Source organism: Micromesistius poutassou (assembly GCF_964030765.1).
Source record: "Micromesistius poutassou genome assembly, chromosome: 21".
Taxonomy (NCBI): Eukaryota; Metazoa; Chordata; class Actinopteri; order Gadiformes; family Gadidae; genus Micromesistius; species Micromesistius poutassou.
Window position 1 is genome coordinate 1873560 of NC_140291.1, and position 16752 is coordinate 1890311.

Below are 16752 nucleotides of genomic sequence, written 5' to 3' on the forward strand. Positions count from 1 at the left end.
GAGAGGAGGGGAGGGAAGGAGGAGAAGAGGGGAGGAGAGGTGAGGAGAGAAGTGGAGGGGAGGATGGAAGGAGAGGAGAGGAGGGGAGGAGAGAGAAGAGGGAAGGAGGAGAGGAGAGGACTAGGGATGAAGGAGAGAGGAGGGGGGAGGAGAGGAGGAGGAGAGGAGAGGGGGAGATGAGGAGGGATGGAGGAGAGGATAGAGGAGGAGAAGAGGAGAGGGGGGGGGGGGTCTTTCCTTTCCGATGACCTCATGTCTCGCTCCTAATGAATCCCGATCAGATTCCACTTCCAGGGGGGCTTGTCGCCCGCGCTTCCGGCGCCGAGGTCAGGGCCCGGGATCATAACCGTATTACCCCCGACCGGCATCTGCCGCGTGCGTCCGGGATACTCCCCGAGGTGCACTTGTCCTTTTTTTATGCGTTTTCATATCTGCCACTTGGCCGGCACTCTCGCACCCTCTCCTCTCCTCTTAGTTGGGACAAACGGGTCATTGTGACCATGTGACCTAGTTACCGGCCCGCCCGCCCCCCCGGGCCCCCCAGGGACCCCAGAGAAGTGGTCCGCTGGACACGGCTCCATGCGACAGGCTCTTGTTTTATACTCTGACCTTGCAAGCTGGATGATTAGATTGTGTGTGTGTGTGTGTGTGTGTGTGTGTGTGTGTGTGTGTGTGTGTGTGTTGGCATACATGGTTTAAAAGACCAATTTTTAGGTTTACTCACCAGCATTACAAGACCAATCGGGATATGGAACCAATTTTGATGGGCTCATAAACATAAAACTTTATTATGTTATAATTATTGAGCTATAATAATATAAGTTATTATCAATATATGTGTGATTACATAATGTCTTGTGTCATCAGTTAATATAGTTGTTCTACTGAAATAGCCCACTCCCTGCCTCTCTGACGTTCGCACATATTGGTCTCATAAAGCAGGATGGGTTTGTGAAACCAGGGCTTGTGTATTACGTCTGTGTTCGACAGCGACACCAGAGGCTGCAAGAGACATTGCAAGTTATACATTTTTGCGGGAAAACATACACAATGACCCGCCATTTTCGTGAACCGGATGTGCCAGGCGGGAATTTCCGCCGCGGGCTTGCAGTGGGCCTAGACCAGCCAGAAGCAGTGGGGACGCCCGGGACGGCAATAATACGAAGCGGAGCGGAGGAAAATGAATGTTTAAAAGTAAGACTTTCATATTTTACATTCTGCCGTAACGTTATACATATTTGACTGGCAGCCCCGACCGACTTAAATAAGCTTTAGTTTAATAATGTGTTCACGCTGGTTGTTAGCTAACGTTCTTTTTTTAATATATTTATATCCATGCTATACACGGTTAGAAAGCTTAGGGTACCCCGATTATTTCAAGCCCATTCACGAATTACATGGTTGCTCATAGCTGTAATGTATCTGTGGCCTCAGTCACATTCCACAAAATAATTAAATGTGCACAGTCAGCATAAACATGCATTAATGTATGTCTACTGAAATGGAGGCTCCTATTTTTAAATTCCCCCATTGCCATGGTGAATCACTGTATCTGAGTATCTGAGCTCCATAGATGATGGCTTTTTTGCGGGTGCTTAACATACTCAGGGTTAATAATTCAGACTAATTCAGATCAGCTTCCCTGGAACCAGATACTCAGATTTCAGGGTTCAACTGAGACTCTAGACAGATTTTGTTGAACTTCCTGATGGAAGCTGGATGCTAACTTCAGCATCATCTAGCTTAAGCTGCGTCGGTGCCTGGCATAATACCTTTGCTAAAAATGAGTTCAAATAATGCTGTGTATTTGTAATAGGGGTGTGAACGGTTACAAAAAATTGTAAACGGTTACACAACCCCTTTTTTTTCGTGTACACGGTTAACCGTTTTTTTTTTTTTTGTTGTTGTTTAAGTGGACCGCAGTCGCGCTATTGAGAATGAGGAGTCACGTGATTTTTGGGAAGGGGAGGGGAGGGGTTTGAGCCCGTCCGCCATGATGGCATCCACGGCTATCGGTTGCCAGGGGCAACGTTGTCAGAGCGGCATAGAGACATGAGGAAATACGCAACATAGAGACGCAGGAGACATTACGAGATAGAAATAAATGGAGAAGAATAAGGCGAAGGAAAAGGGTCCTAGTGAAAATGCAGAGAACACAAGAAGACATTAGAAACCATTATAGTCAATGTAGCTATTGCTATTCCACTGGATACGGCAGCGGCACAGAACCAAACCGGCACTACTTTGTTTTAAGTTGCCGGTTCGCAGCCGTGTCTCACAACACTTGCACAGCCATTCAGTTTATGATCTTTATTCATTAATTGCGCCGCGGCCGAACTGACGCGGATCTTCTCTGATATTATGTAAGCATAAGCACCGCGGAAACCACTGCCGTCAAAAGACGCTGATCCATCTTCTCTGTTGACGAGTCGCTCTAGTTCCACCTCCACGGCCCTGCAGCGGGCGATTAGCGGACAAGATTGTCCGTGTGTGGTGTTCCGTCTTGTGTTCGAATCTCATGTATTTGTATTTACGATCGGAGAGCAAGAAATGGGCTGAGATTCTCTTTATGTGTGTGGTGTACATCCGACTCAAAAATCACATAAGATTAAAAAATCTTGTAGTGTGGGACAACTGCGTTGTCCATTTAGGGAACCTGACAAACTGTAACCCACATTGAAGCAGTTTTTAACGCAGCAGTTATTTCCAGGCATTGTTAAAACAGTACAGAATTTCAACAACCTCCTCTGCTAGCAGCTACCGTGTCAACAATAACGCAAAGCTCAGCTGCACTCGGAGGGGCGTACCTTCCAACATGGCGGAAAGGGGGGGGGGAGTGAAACTTACGTGTTACATGACGTAATGCACGGTGGTCAATTACCCAACATTTATCACGTGCATTTCTTAGCGCATTAACGTTGTCAAAGTGGAACATTTGTAGCTTTATTAATCATTAAATAAATAGTACATGTTAATTTTGATTTTGATATATTTTTTTTTTTTTCGGTTTTCGTTTACTGATTTTTCCTAAACGGTTATGATTTACTAACCGGTTACACGTGTACACGTGTACCCGATCACACCCCTAATTTGTAAGGACTGAATTGACATGATATTTTGCAGTGAGGCGAGGCAGCAGACTGAATCCCATGCATGATGCAAAACACCACGTGAGATTGAAGGAGGACAAAGCAGCATGTGTCTGCAAATACATTGGCCCCACCAAAGGTAAGTTTTTGCTTTAAAGGGATAGTTCAACATTTTGGCAAATTGGCCCATTGCCATAATCGCTATAGTCATAGCAGTAGGTTCGTTACCTTTAATTGTCGGTATAAGCTATTTTTTAGAACGGCGGAGCAGAGCCTTGAGCTGCTCAGAGCTACGCTACGGAGGCTAGTAGGATTCCTTGGTTTCCCTCATCAAATATACAATCCAACAACTCCACAACGCTCTGGTGGACAAGTTGTGACCTGCACATTCACCACGCTATGAGATAATAACACAACGCTACCACACAGAGTTGTTTTAGAGGGAAATACATGTAAAACCGCTGATGCACGTTGCCTTCAGGGGCAGGTTTTCAGCAACAGTCTCTGTATTTCCCTCTAAAACAACTCTGTGTGGTAGCGTAGGAGCGGCGCTCTGATCACGGGAGCACAGAAAAGAGAAACAAACTATGCAGGATATTTACCTTCAGTTTCACTTTAACCGTCGTTAAACAGCTTCGGACAAATTGTGGTGTTCAGGCATGTGATTTTTCCGAAAATCCGCATTTTTAGACATGAAAATGCGGCCCTCGTAAATCATGCAAATCCGCTTTTTTTCTGAGGGGGGGGTGGGACCGGCGGACGGCCATTATCCACCATTTAACCCACACAGCCATAGGTGTTGATATTGACCCGACCATAGAGCAGTAAAGAAACAAGAAGACGTAGCGGCGGTAGTTTTTATTTTTTTGTTAGTTTGTTTTCTTTGCCGTGGTAGTGTTTGTTGGGGCGGCGTGGTGCTGCACGTGACGCGCTGACGTTAGTGTGTTTACATTTATGATGAGCATTAATTCTCTGTCCGAACCCATTTTAAAAAAAAAGCCCGGGTTGGACCGTCCATGCGCCCTTATTAGAGCCCAAAACAACAGTCCAGAGAGCCGAGGGACAGAGAGAGACAGCGCAGTCCATAACGGTTCCTACTTTACTAGAAATTCTACATGACGGTACTACCGTGGATTACTACTACCGGTGCCAGTTTCCGCTACATAGCGGCCGCCTCTCCTCTCCTCTCCTCCCGGCTTCTCACTGCACGCACTCCCTTGTAAACAAAACCCACATGCACCCACTGCAACCTAACTACACAGCTGCTGAATGATTGGCTGTTTCCCTGTTACTGGTGATGTCCGGGGATATGATAGGCTGTTTCCGCACGCTGGGTCCGCCCGTCTGTTATCTGATTGGCTGTTCGTGTGTTCATGCCGGCAAGAACCAAGAACGGACTCTATGAAGACAGCTGAGACAGCTCCGCTTCCATAGAAATTTGCTTCAAAACAAACAACGAGCTAAAGTTCGGTCTCGCCTAGACGCGCGCATGGCTTACAGTCAAACATGAGACAACACACTCACCACGGCAGAAGCACCGGGCGCGAGCGACTTGTCTGCTGCGGCGTCGTCAGTGGCACTTAATTAATTTAGCTCTGTTTATTTTCTCATTGGCTAATATCAGGCTATATGCTCCGTGTACAGGCTGAGGAATAAAGCGTTAAAGGATGTCCAAGTATAAATCACCTAGAAAATGCATAAAAATATAGTTTTCACAGGGAATCAGTTCCTGTTCATTGTATTTTGTCCTCTGGTTTATTATGAAGAAGCATTATTGTCAAATAGATTTTTAGACAGTGGATTTGTTTTTATCCTAAGTTGATTATTTATATTTGTTAAACATAAGTTAATGTGCAAGAGACTGAATGGTTATTTATTTTCAACCATATAAATTCTAACTTCATTTATTTGTTTTTTATTGCTTATTTATAAATATTTGTTTCAGTCTAATTCCTACTTCACCAGTATTATGTTTATCATGCACCAAACAACATAAGTAATTAATAAGTATTTATAACTTGTAAAAATACATTGCAGTTCATAAAAATAATAATAAAAAAAGGTTGCAGTATCGTGATATTACCCGGAACCGTGATACTTTGTCTGGTATAGTACCGTGGTTACTCATTTTGGTATCGTGACAACTCTAGTATGGTGTGTGTGTGTTTTGTGTTTGCATAATCATGGTGTGTAAGGCCAGTGTTTGGCATATGAGGACAACAGTGAGAACCAATACTTTAGTGCAAATACTTGTGTGTGTTTGTGTGTGGCCCAGTAATGGTTTATAAGGACAGAGTAGCACATACAAGGTCATACAGTAAAATATAGTATGTCACATCAAACTTTTGCATGAATTTAAATATTGGGCCTAGTTTATGACAAAAGCAGTTATAGGATCACATTTCACAAGGTTTTCATCAAGTTATACCTTTTCTCACTGAGGACAAACAGTAAATATTGTGAATCTCTCCTGTAATGTTGAGATAGTATTTGATGAGTGAGTTAGCAGATCTGATTAATTTCATCTTTTTTCCTAATGATTGACATTGTTCTTCAACCATAATTTCAAGTCTTCATCTAATAATTTCACTTTTTTTATAACATCAATTCTGGACAATGAGCATTTAGCCTAACATTTAAAAAAAGAATAATTCAATGTTTTTGTTTGTTTGTTGTAATCAATTTTGGTCAGTGTTTAATCTGTTAGTTGGTTTGAGTCAATTTTCAGGTGAGTTTTGATCAGTTTTTGGTAGTTTTTGGTCCGTTTTGGTCCGTCTTCAATCATTTGGTCAGTGTTTGGTCAGTTGTGGTCAGGTTTTGCACACAACAGCCATGTCTCCCAAAGTCTAAGTCAAAGAGGTTTGTCAGTACACTGTCAGTGTAGATTCAAACACAGGAAGTGCTTTAAAATGACCTGAAACAATGTTAACTTATTGCTTCTGTATATGACTCAGATTCAGTATGGTGTGTGTGTGTTTTGTGTTTGCATAATCATGGTGTGTAAGGCCAGTGTTTGGCATATGAGGACAACAGTGAGAACCAATACTTTAGTGCAAAGACTTGTGTGTGTTTGTGTGTGGCCCAGTAATGGTTTATAAGGACAGAGTAGCACATACAAGGTCATACAGTAAAATATAGTATGTCACATCAAACTTTTGCATGAATTTAAATATTGGGCCTAGTTTATGACAAAAGCAGTTATAGGATCACATTTCACAAGGTTTTCATCAAGTTATACCTTTTCTCACTGAGGACAAACAGTAAATATTGTGAATCTCTCCTGTAATGTTGAGATAGTATTTGATGAGTGAGTTAGCAGATCTGATTCATTTCATCTTTTTTCCTCATGATTGACATTGTTCTTCAACCATAATTTCAAGTCTTCATCTAATAATTTCACTTTTTTTATAACATCAATTCTGGACAATGAGCATTTAACATTTAAAAAAAGAATAATTCAATGTTTTTGTTTGTTTGTTGTAATCAATTTTGGTCAGTGTTTAATCTGTTAGTTGGTTTGAGTCAATTTTCAGGTGAGTTTTGATCAGTTTTTGGTAGTTTTTGGTCCGTTTTGGTCCGTCTTCAATCAGTTGGTCAGTGTTTGGTCAGTTGTGGTCAGGTTTTGCACACAACAGCCATGTCTCCCAAAGTCTAAGTCAAAGAGGTTTGTCAGTACACTGTCAGTGTAGATTCAAACACAGGAAGTGCTTTAAAATGACCTGAAACAATGTTAACTTATTGCTTCTGTATATGACTCAGATTCAGTATGGTGTGTGTGTGTTTTGTGTTTGCATAATCATGGTGTGTAAGGCCAGTGTTTGGCATATGAGGACAACAGTGAGAACCAATACTTTAGTGCAAAGACTTGTGTGTGTTTGTGTGTGGCCCAGTAATGGTTTATAAGGACAGAGTAGCACATACAAGGTCATACAGTAAAATATAGTATGTCACATCAAACTTTTGCATGAATTTAAATATTGGGCCTAGTTTATGACAAAAGCAGTTATAGGATCACATTTCACAAGGTTTTCATCAAGTTATACCTTTTCTCACTGAGGACAAACAGTAAATATTGTGAATCTCCTGTAATGTTGAGATAGTATTTGATGAGTGAGTTAGCAGATCTGATTAATTTCATCTTTTTTCCTCATGATTGACATTGTTCTTCAACCATAATTTCAAGTCTTCATCTAATAATTTCACTTTTTTTATAACATCAATTCTGGACAATGAGCATTTAACATTTAAAAAAAGAATAATTCAATGTTTTTGTTTGTTTGTTGTAATCAATTTTGGTCAGTGTTTAATCTGTTAGTTGGTTTGAGTCAATTTTCAGGTGAGTTTTGATCAGTTTTTGGTAGTTTTTGGTCCGTTTTGGTCTGTCTTCAATCAGTTGGTCAGTGTTTGGTCAGTTGTGGTCAGGTTTTGCACACAACAGCCATGTCTCCCAAAGTCTAAGGCAAAGAGGTTTGTCAGTACACTGTCAGTGTAGATTCAAACACAGGAAGTGCTTTAAAATGACCTGAAACAATGTTAACTTATTGCTTCTGTATATGACTATAATTCAGTATGGTGTGTGTGTGTTTTGTGTTTGCATAATCATGGTGTGTAAGGCCAGTGTTTGGCATATGAGGACAACAGTGAGAACCAATACTTTAGTGCAAAGACTTGTGTGTGTTTGTGTGTGGCCCAGTAATGGTTTATAAGGACAGAGTAGCACATACAAGGTCATACAGTAAAATATAGTATGTCACATCAAACTTTTGCATGAATTTAAATATTGGGCCTAGTTTATGACAAAAGCAGTTATAGGATCACATTTCACAAGGTTTTCATCAAGTTATACCTTTTCTCACTGAGGACAAACAGTAAATATTGTGAATCTCCTGTAATGTTGAGATAGTATTTGATGAGTGAGTTAGCAGATCTGATTAATTTCATCTTTTTTCCTCATGATTGACATTGTTCTTCAACCATAATTTCAAGTCTTCATCTAATAATTTCACTTTTTTTATAACATCAATTCTGGACAATGAGCATTTAACATTTAAAAAAAGAATAATTCAATGTTTTTGTTTGTTTGTTGTAATCAATTTTGGTCAGTGTTTAATCTGTTAGTTGGTTTGAGTCAATTTTCAGGTGAGTTTTGATCAGTTTTTGGTAGTTTTTGGTCCGTTTTGGTCCGTCTTCAATCATTTGGTCAGTGTTTGGTCAGTTGTGGTCAGGTTTTGCACACAACAGCCATGTCTCCCAAAGTCTAAGTCAAAGAGGTTTGTCAGTACACTGTCAGTGTAGATTCAAACACAGGAAGTGCTTTAAAATGACCTGAAACAATGTTAACTTATTGCTTCTGTATATGACTCAGATTCAGTATGGTGTGTGTGTGTTTTGTGTTTGCATAATCATGGTGTGTAAGGCCAGTGTTTGGCATATGAGGACAACAGTGAGAACCAATACTTTAGTGCAAAGACTTGTGTGTGTTTGTGTGTGGCCCAGTAATGGTTTATAAGGACAGAGTAGCACATACAAGGTCATACAGTAAAATATAGTATGTCACATCAAACTTTTGCATGAATTTAAATATTGGGCCTAGTTTATGACAAAAGCAGTTATAGGATCACATTTCACAAGGTTTTCATCAAGTTATACCTTTTCTCACTGAGGACAAACAGTAAATATTGTGAATCTCTCCTGTAATGTTGAGATAGTATTTGATGAGTGAGTTAGCAGATCTGATTCATTTCATCTTTTTTCCTCATGATTGACATTGTTCTTCAACCATAATTTCAAGTCTTCATCTAATAATTTCACTTTTTTTATAACATCAATTCTGGACAATGAGCATTTAACATTTAAAAAAAGAATAATTCAATGTTTTTGTTTGTTTGTTGTAATCAATTTTGGTCAGTGTTTAATCTGTTAGTTGGTTTGAGTCAATTTTCAGGTGAGTTTTGATCAGTTTTTGGTAGTTTTTGGTCCGTTTTGGTCCGTCTTCAATCAGTTGGTCAGTGTTTGGTCAGTTGTGGTCAGGTTTTGCACACAACAGCCATGTCTCCCAAAGTCTAAGTCAAAGAGGTTTGTCAGTACACTGTCAGTGTAGATTCAAACACAGGAAGTGCTTTAAAATGACCTGAAACAATGTTAACTTATTGCTTCTGTATATGACTCAGATTCAGTATGGTGTGTGTGTGTTTTGTGTTTGCATAGTCATGGTGTGTAAGGCCAGTGTTTGGCATATGAGGACAACAGTGAGAACCAATACTTTAGTGCAAAGACTTGTGTGTGTTTGTGTGTGGCCCAGTAATGGTTTATAAGGACAGAGTAGCACATACAAGGTCATACAGTAAAATATAGTATGTCACATCAAACTTTTGCATGATTTTAAATATTGCTTTGACAAAAGATGAGATTTTCCAGGAGTACAAATGGTAAATATTGCAAATCTGTCCACTAATGTTGAAATCTCAACATTTGATGAGTGAGTTAGCAGATCTGATGGGTTTCATGTTTTCCTCATGATTGACATTTTTTAAATCATAATTTCAACTTTTCTTCTTGCAACTACTTTTTTATTACACTTGTTTCCATTAACTGTTATTCATTTTTTGATAGGACGAGGTGTGTTTGCATCTGAGCCAATTCCAAAAGGCTCTTTCATCCTGGAGTACAGGGGAGTTCTGAAGAATAATGTAGCACCGAATGAGTATACATATTTCTTCAAACATAAGGGAGCAGATCATTGGTGAGTAGTCTGAATTGCAGGATGTTATTCTTGACCTAAAGCCAAACCACACGCAAAAAAATTCTTGGAATTGAAATTCTTGCAAATCATGTTCTAGCGTCTGCACCACAATTTTGTTTAAGTCTGTGTAAAGTTAGAATAGATATGTGTTCTCAGATTGATGGTTTTTTGCTTTTCCACTAGCACTCGAGCGCAACGTTCGGCGCGAGAATCAAACCCGCTAACTTTAAAAACACACCGGCAGCAGCGACCACTGATCTGTACTGAGACTGCTGTTATTCTGTCACCTGAGTTAAATGATGCTGCGGAAAAAGACGCTGTGGTCCGTCATTGAGGTGCAGACGAGGTGCAAAGAGTAGATACTGAGCAAGATAGTTATCTGTAGTTTACCCTACTCGCGAGTACCCGACCCAGTGCAGGACTCTGCTGTGCAGGTGGATACATGTGGTGGTGGTGTATTTGCAACAATTTAAAAAAAAAAAAGAAAAAAAGAATGAGTAATTTGAAGGAGCGGCGGCTAGGATTCAGGAATGGCGGGCTGCCACTGCTAAATGAATGTAGAGGAAACGTTGATGTGGTAGTAACTACCCTGCCAAATTTGAATGTTTGAAAATTTTGTGTTTTAGGAATTAGGTTTTAAAATCATGACAAAATCAAGCAGTTCTCTCAGCTGTGGAAGCTGTGTGTATCCGCTGCAGGCTTTAAGCCCCGTCCACCTGCAAAGCTTCGTCAAATTAGGAGTTTAGAGTTTAGTTGAGTGAGGAGTGACCCAGCCTGGGGTGAGATCAGCTCTTGCAGCCTCTGTCTGAGAAGCCAGAGGAGCTCTTCATTAACTAGATCTTCATTGTCTGAATCTGTTCAAAGAGGTTCTTTGGCCTAAATGCTGTTATATTTTTATTTTCTTTTAGAGCTATATTTTTAGAAACTGTGATTGTGATTTTTTTTTGCCATGTCGCCCACCACTTTTTCCAATCAAATCTCAGATTTCACTTTACATTGTTGTTTACCTTTTTAATAATTGATTCTTGTAACCCTTGCAGCATTGATGCATCAAATGAAGATGGAACACTTGGCAGACTCATAAATGATGCTGAAGCGCCGAATGCAAAAATGAAACAAATAGAGGTGGATGGTAAACCCGCTCTCTGTTTGTTTGCCATTGAGGACATTGAGGAAGAGCAAGAAATAACCTATGACTATGGAGGAGAAAACCTTCCATGGCGTTTTTTCCAAAGGCAACAAATTGCCAAGGTAGAGTACATTTGATGAATTTAACATATATTTTTTAAATAATGTATGTGAGAAGAAGACCTGTAACACCTGCCAATGTAATAATGTCCACAAACGTAATAAATCATAAATGTAATAAAAATCTGCAGCTTTAAATGTAATAATCCCATGAACGTAATACATTTTCCACAAACGTAATAGCCGCTGACTACTACAAAAATGACATGCGATTTCCCACAAATGTAATAACTATTACGTTTGCAGAGATTTATTGCATTTGTGGGGAAGTGAAAATCTTTCGATTGTAATAACTTCCCACAAATGTAATAACGCAATGAATAATGTCGTTGTGGTTGTTGTTGTTTGTTTGTTGACTATATAGGATCTTAGGTGGCAGCAATCACTTCAGGGTGTCGGGTCAGGACACTGGTAATCACCCCCCATCCCCCCACTCCCTTTTTGTTCTTGTCTATTTAAACTAGGTGTTGTGTTATAACAAGCAAGCAATTAACTGGTTTTACTATACAACCTCAGTTGGGTTTGTCTGTGGTCCTAAACAGTTAAAGTGAGTTCGACACTGTTTTGTTTTGCTTTTCACATTCCTCATCTGTATTTTGTGCACTTGGATTTCTAATAAAAATCCCTATTAAGAAATCTTGGTTAAGTAAAGGATAATGTATAGTTCGGAGGTTGTTATGGAGAAATAAACCCCGACAGGTTGTATGGAACATACATTATCCCGCTTAGAACACGGCCTACAACTAAATCATTCAATAATAACACAAAAATAATAATAAAAAGAGATTTTATTCATGTAAAATTAGACCGTTGCTAGGGACGCCGCTCTGATCAGTGCAGCACAGAAAAGAGAAAGTATGCAGGATATTTACCTTGTGTTTCATTTTCGCACCGCGACTCCGCAACACAAACGCACCCCGCACCCCTTAACCTCTTGTTTATGACAGATATGACTACACAAAATACATCGTAACGTGTATGGTAATCCATCGATCCACTGATTTGATTATCAAAGGCTTCAAATGCACGAACGGGAGGAGGCTCAGCAAAACAGTGGCCGTGACCGGACATGCAGAGTTGACCGTTGCTATGGAGTCCCTAGCAACGGTCCGCTCAGCGGTGTCTATCGTCCGCTCAGCGGTGGTCTATCGAGAAATTAACACCGCAGAATATTGGTGATTGACCAATCAGGATTGAGTATTCAAGAGAGTCGTGTTCTAATTGCTTATAATTGCCTCTAGTAGGTGTATAGGCAAAAAAACAACAACCACAACAACATTATTCATTGCGTTATTACATTTGTGGGAAGTTATTACAATCGAAAGTTGAAGATTTTCACTTCCCCACAAACGCAATAAATCTCTGCAAACGTAATAGTTATTACATTTGTGGGAAATTGCGTGTCATTTTTGTAGTAGTCAGCAGCTATTACGTTTGTGGAAAATGTATTACGTTTGTGGAATTATTATATTAAAAGCTGCAGATTTATATTACATTTATGGTTTATTATGTTTGTGGACATTATTACATTGGCAGGTGTTAACAAGACCTCAGCATTGCATACGATCTTTCTCTGTTTCCTCTCTGTCCTTTCTGTCCCCTCTCCGTCTCCTCGCTCTATCCTCTTTGTTTCCTCTCTCTGATAGGGATGTAATGTTTTCTTGCGGGCTGGATATAATCGAAATGCAGGGCAGAAGTTTAATATGTATCCTCAATGTCAAATTCAGTATTTCAGCAGCAGATGTTCTACATAAAAATGACTCTCCCATGTCTCCCTCTTTCATTCTCCTCTGTTTCTCCTCTTTTGCCTCTCCATCAGCCTAGTGCTCCAACTACAGTTGAGAAACCTGTCCTCCACACACCAGTTGTCTCTCCATCTCCAGGCCACACACCAGTCATCTCTTCCACAGTGCTCCCTGAAGAGGTTTGTCAGTATGTTTGTTGGTGTTAGGGCTGTCAAAATTGCTTGAAATGACGTTTGAATATTCGCTCTAATAAAATAGCGAATATTTGAACCATTCAAATCAATTACCCCCATATCAATCTACCCCTTTTTTGCCGTCAGGTCTGACGTATTTCCAAACCATTCTCTCTGCTGCCGAGTTGGGCTCTGAACTTTCTGCCAATTCGTGTTTCTCTCTGCCATCTGCTACAGTTTTTTATCGTGTCTCAGTTTCACTTAAAGCAGTGAGTGTAGCTGTGCAAATGCAACTCCTATGACGGGTCAGTGCGCCCACTCGCAAAGCAGCCGCTGATGTTTTTTTTTTCCACATTCGAATATTAATTTTCACATTCAAACCCCCTTTTTTTTTATATTCGAATTTAGAATATTTGTGGATAGCCACAAAATGATGCTCACTTTCTGCCTCTGTACATGACTGACTTGGTATGGTTTCATAACCCTTGCATGTTTTGTGTGGTTATTCATGGTGTTTGGGCCAGTTTGCCACAGTAGCATTAGACCTGAAAGTACTTTGATGTCACAGGATACCCATGATATTCCGGTTATGGCTCTGATACCATTGTTTGTTTAATTGTGGCTTTGTTTTATTTCTCCACATGGGAAAAATGGTTGGATCACAGCAGCAAGCCAAGAGGCCGGGCATTGGCAATAATGGTAAGAAATCTTGATGTAAAATATAATAAAGGAAGGATATACCAGGCAAAACTTTATTATAAGGCAAGGCAGGCAATTTTATTTGTATTTTATTTCTTCCAATGGAAGGACCAATGTAGCCCAGCTGGGCACTCACCTGACTAGCTGAGGAAGCCGCCCTACTTACTACTACTGTTTTTCATGATGCTTAATGCAGCGGTGCTGCCTCAGGACAGGCCTGTTATCCCCCTGGGATATCGATTAATAACATTCAAATTGAACTAAAAGGTGACAACACTAACATACCAGAGGAAACGTAATAGTGCATAAATGTGGGGAAAATAGCCTTTTTTTTTGGTAAACCTGGTGATATGCTGATTCGACTGAGTTTGTGTCAGATCTAAGCTGCTCGTTATGTGCTTCTTTCCAGACTAATGTTTTGAGGTAGATTTGAGGTAAAATTGCAAGGCTAGGTGACAGGCCTCTAGAGGAAGTTATCTAAGTAAAAAATTAAAATCTGTATTCACACAGTAAATGTCAATGTGTGTTTCCTTTTAGAATGCAAGACACATCTGGTAGTAAAAGAGAAGTTCGGCTCAATGGAAAAATGCTCGGTTTGTCATGGGCCATTTTCCTCACTGATGTGGTGGGGGCTAAGATGTGAAGGTTTGTATAAAAATTCTTACATTTTGCATTTAGGGCTGGGACAAACGCATCCCAGTGTTGTAAATACGATGTAAATATGTCGACGCGTCCATGCGTCAGACCAAAACAGAAAATGGTGGCACCTTCAGTGTTTCCTCCAGGATTTTTTAAAAGAGTCTGACGTCACGTCTGCAGAACTGCATGGGAAATTCGGATCCAGAATTGCAGTACATTATGCAGCACACAGCCTGTTCAAGGCAATGGAGAGATACGTGGGTGGGCTCCTTCTTTTTGGTTTTGAACGCTTCATCACCGAATAGCATTAAAAAAAACTTAAATTGCATGTTTAATTTTTCACAAGTCCTGCTCCAAGTCCCTTTTAAGTAAAAAAAAAACAAACAATTTTGTAAAGCATTACAACATTGACACTAATGAGTATTTTGTTGTTTTAACAGTTTGCACCACTGTATGGCACACATACTGCTTTTACTCCAAAGTCCAAAGACAAAAGACTTCAGTAAGTAGTTATTTTGGTAACCCTTTACTGGAAGTAGTATCCATAAGATTTTCATGCCACCTTCACCTACATGAGCACTAAGAACTGGCATGGACAGAGGGGAGCATACGTCACTCCGACCGCCCAAAAGGCCGACGACTCATTTCTCCGACTACCCATTAATCCAAGTTATTCTACAGTGTTAAGGTTAGATTTAGGGTTGGGGTTTGGGTTAGGGCTACTTAAGTCGGAGAATGGGAGGTCGGAATAATGGACGCAAAAATAAAGCAATGTGGTCGGAGAAATGGGAAGTTGGAGAAATAAGTAGTCGGACAGACGCCATGCACCCATACACAGATATATATTGAAATGCTTTTCCAAAAGGAGGTTTAAAAGTGTTAGTTCAAATATAGTGGCATATATGTTAAATAGGGACTCTCCCAGACGCTTATACCTCTATTTTATTCTAAAATGTCGAACAAAGTAAATTTGAAATTGTATAAACTTTGAAAATTGAAAAACCTGAGCAGTCCACTACACCAAAAACGTAATGCACCATCAGCACCGACTTGGCATTATGTAGATATAGGAATAGGAATTACTTTATTGATCCCCAAGGGGAAATTCATTTGTCAATTAGCTCATCTACCATTTGCAAAATAATTAGTTATGTGTTAAATTATATTCAGTTATATTGTCTCGTATCATCAAATAAGTATTTTAGCTGCAGATGTTCCACTGTGTCATGTCTCCCTCTCACATTCTCCTCTGGTTGCCCCTTTTTTCCTCTCCATCAGCCTACGGCTCCAGCTACAGTGGAGAAACCTGTCCTCTGCACACCAGTCGCCTCTTCGTCTACAGGCCACTTCCCAGTCGCCTCTCTCTCTGCAGACCACTCCCCAGTCATCTCTCTGCCTACAGGCCACACTCGTGTCGTCTCTTCCACAGTGCTTTCTGAAGAGGTTTGTCAACACATTAGTCAGTATAGTTTCAAACACAGGAAGTGCTTCACGACGCAACAGCGACACTAGGGGTTGATTTAAGAACGGTTGTTTTTGATGTTCATGCAGATAGGGGACATGGATGTGTGCGTAAAAATTATGATAAATGATAGTCATGATGATTAATTTTATTTGTGTGCCTGATGTGCAGAGCACATGTTATTCCTCATATTTTGGTTATTTATTGTTCTTATTTTATTTTTTATCTCTATTTTATATTTCGCGCTAAGAGCTTCTTAACAAATCTGGGAAACGCGGCCAATGTCTGTTAACGCCGTTAATGGTGTTAACAGCCCAGCACTAGATGTAAAACTTTGTGGCATAATCAAGCACTATACCTCCATGCTCAGCACAGCTGCTGCTGCTACTCAAGAGGTAGGAGGAGAGATGCTAGCCTCCAGTCCATTTAGCTAGAGTCTAGATGTGGACTGTGGTCTGGAGATGAAAGTCATTTTCCAGCGGCCCTTACCATCTATTAAATGTCTTGTTAACACCTTTGTCTGCATATGCATTCACCTCTGTTGAAAGGCAGTGGTAAATTTATCAGTTGTTGGTCGTATTTTCGGCTAAAGTTTATAATCTATTTGATCACCACACAAGGATTTGGCTAATGTTATTTTAATGGATGTAAAATGATCGCCATCTTGGTGAATTTAATCTATGACAGGCAGCTTTGGAGGAGATATTAGAGATAAATATTGATAGAAATGAGTGTATTTGAAACTTCAGTTGACAAAAGGAACTAAATTTGAATGTAGCTACATTTTGAAATATCAGTCTGTTTGGTGCTGAATTAGTATGCTTTATTAGGATTGTAGTTGTAGCCTATGTAATAATGACAATAATAGTAATAATGGATAGCAATTAGCAATAGTTTTTTTTTAAATTAATATTAGTATAAGTAGTAGTAGTACGTGTCAGATAATTTTTGATGT

General features: G+C 39.9%; 2 long non-coding RNA genes across 2 annotated transcripts; both read left to right on the top strand.

Annotated features, from left to right (window-relative positions):
• Positions 1 to 1124: 1124 nt before the first annotated feature.
• On the top strand, positions 1125 to 11065 carry LOC311366578. The gene is made up of 4 exons (XR_014639577.1): positions 1125 to 1194; positions 3124 to 3228; positions 9702 to 9831; positions 10872 to 11065. It is a non-coding gene; the product is annotated as an uncharacterized lncRNA (long non-coding RNA).
• Positions 11066 to 13663: 2598 nt separating this feature from the next.
• LOC311366579 lies at positions 13664 to 15753 on the top strand. Its single transcript, XR_014639578.1, has 3 exons — positions 13664 to 13696; positions 14234 to 14837; positions 15614 to 15753. It is a non-coding gene; the product is annotated as an uncharacterized lncRNA (long non-coding RNA).
• Positions 15754 to 16752: the final 999 nt, after the last annotated feature.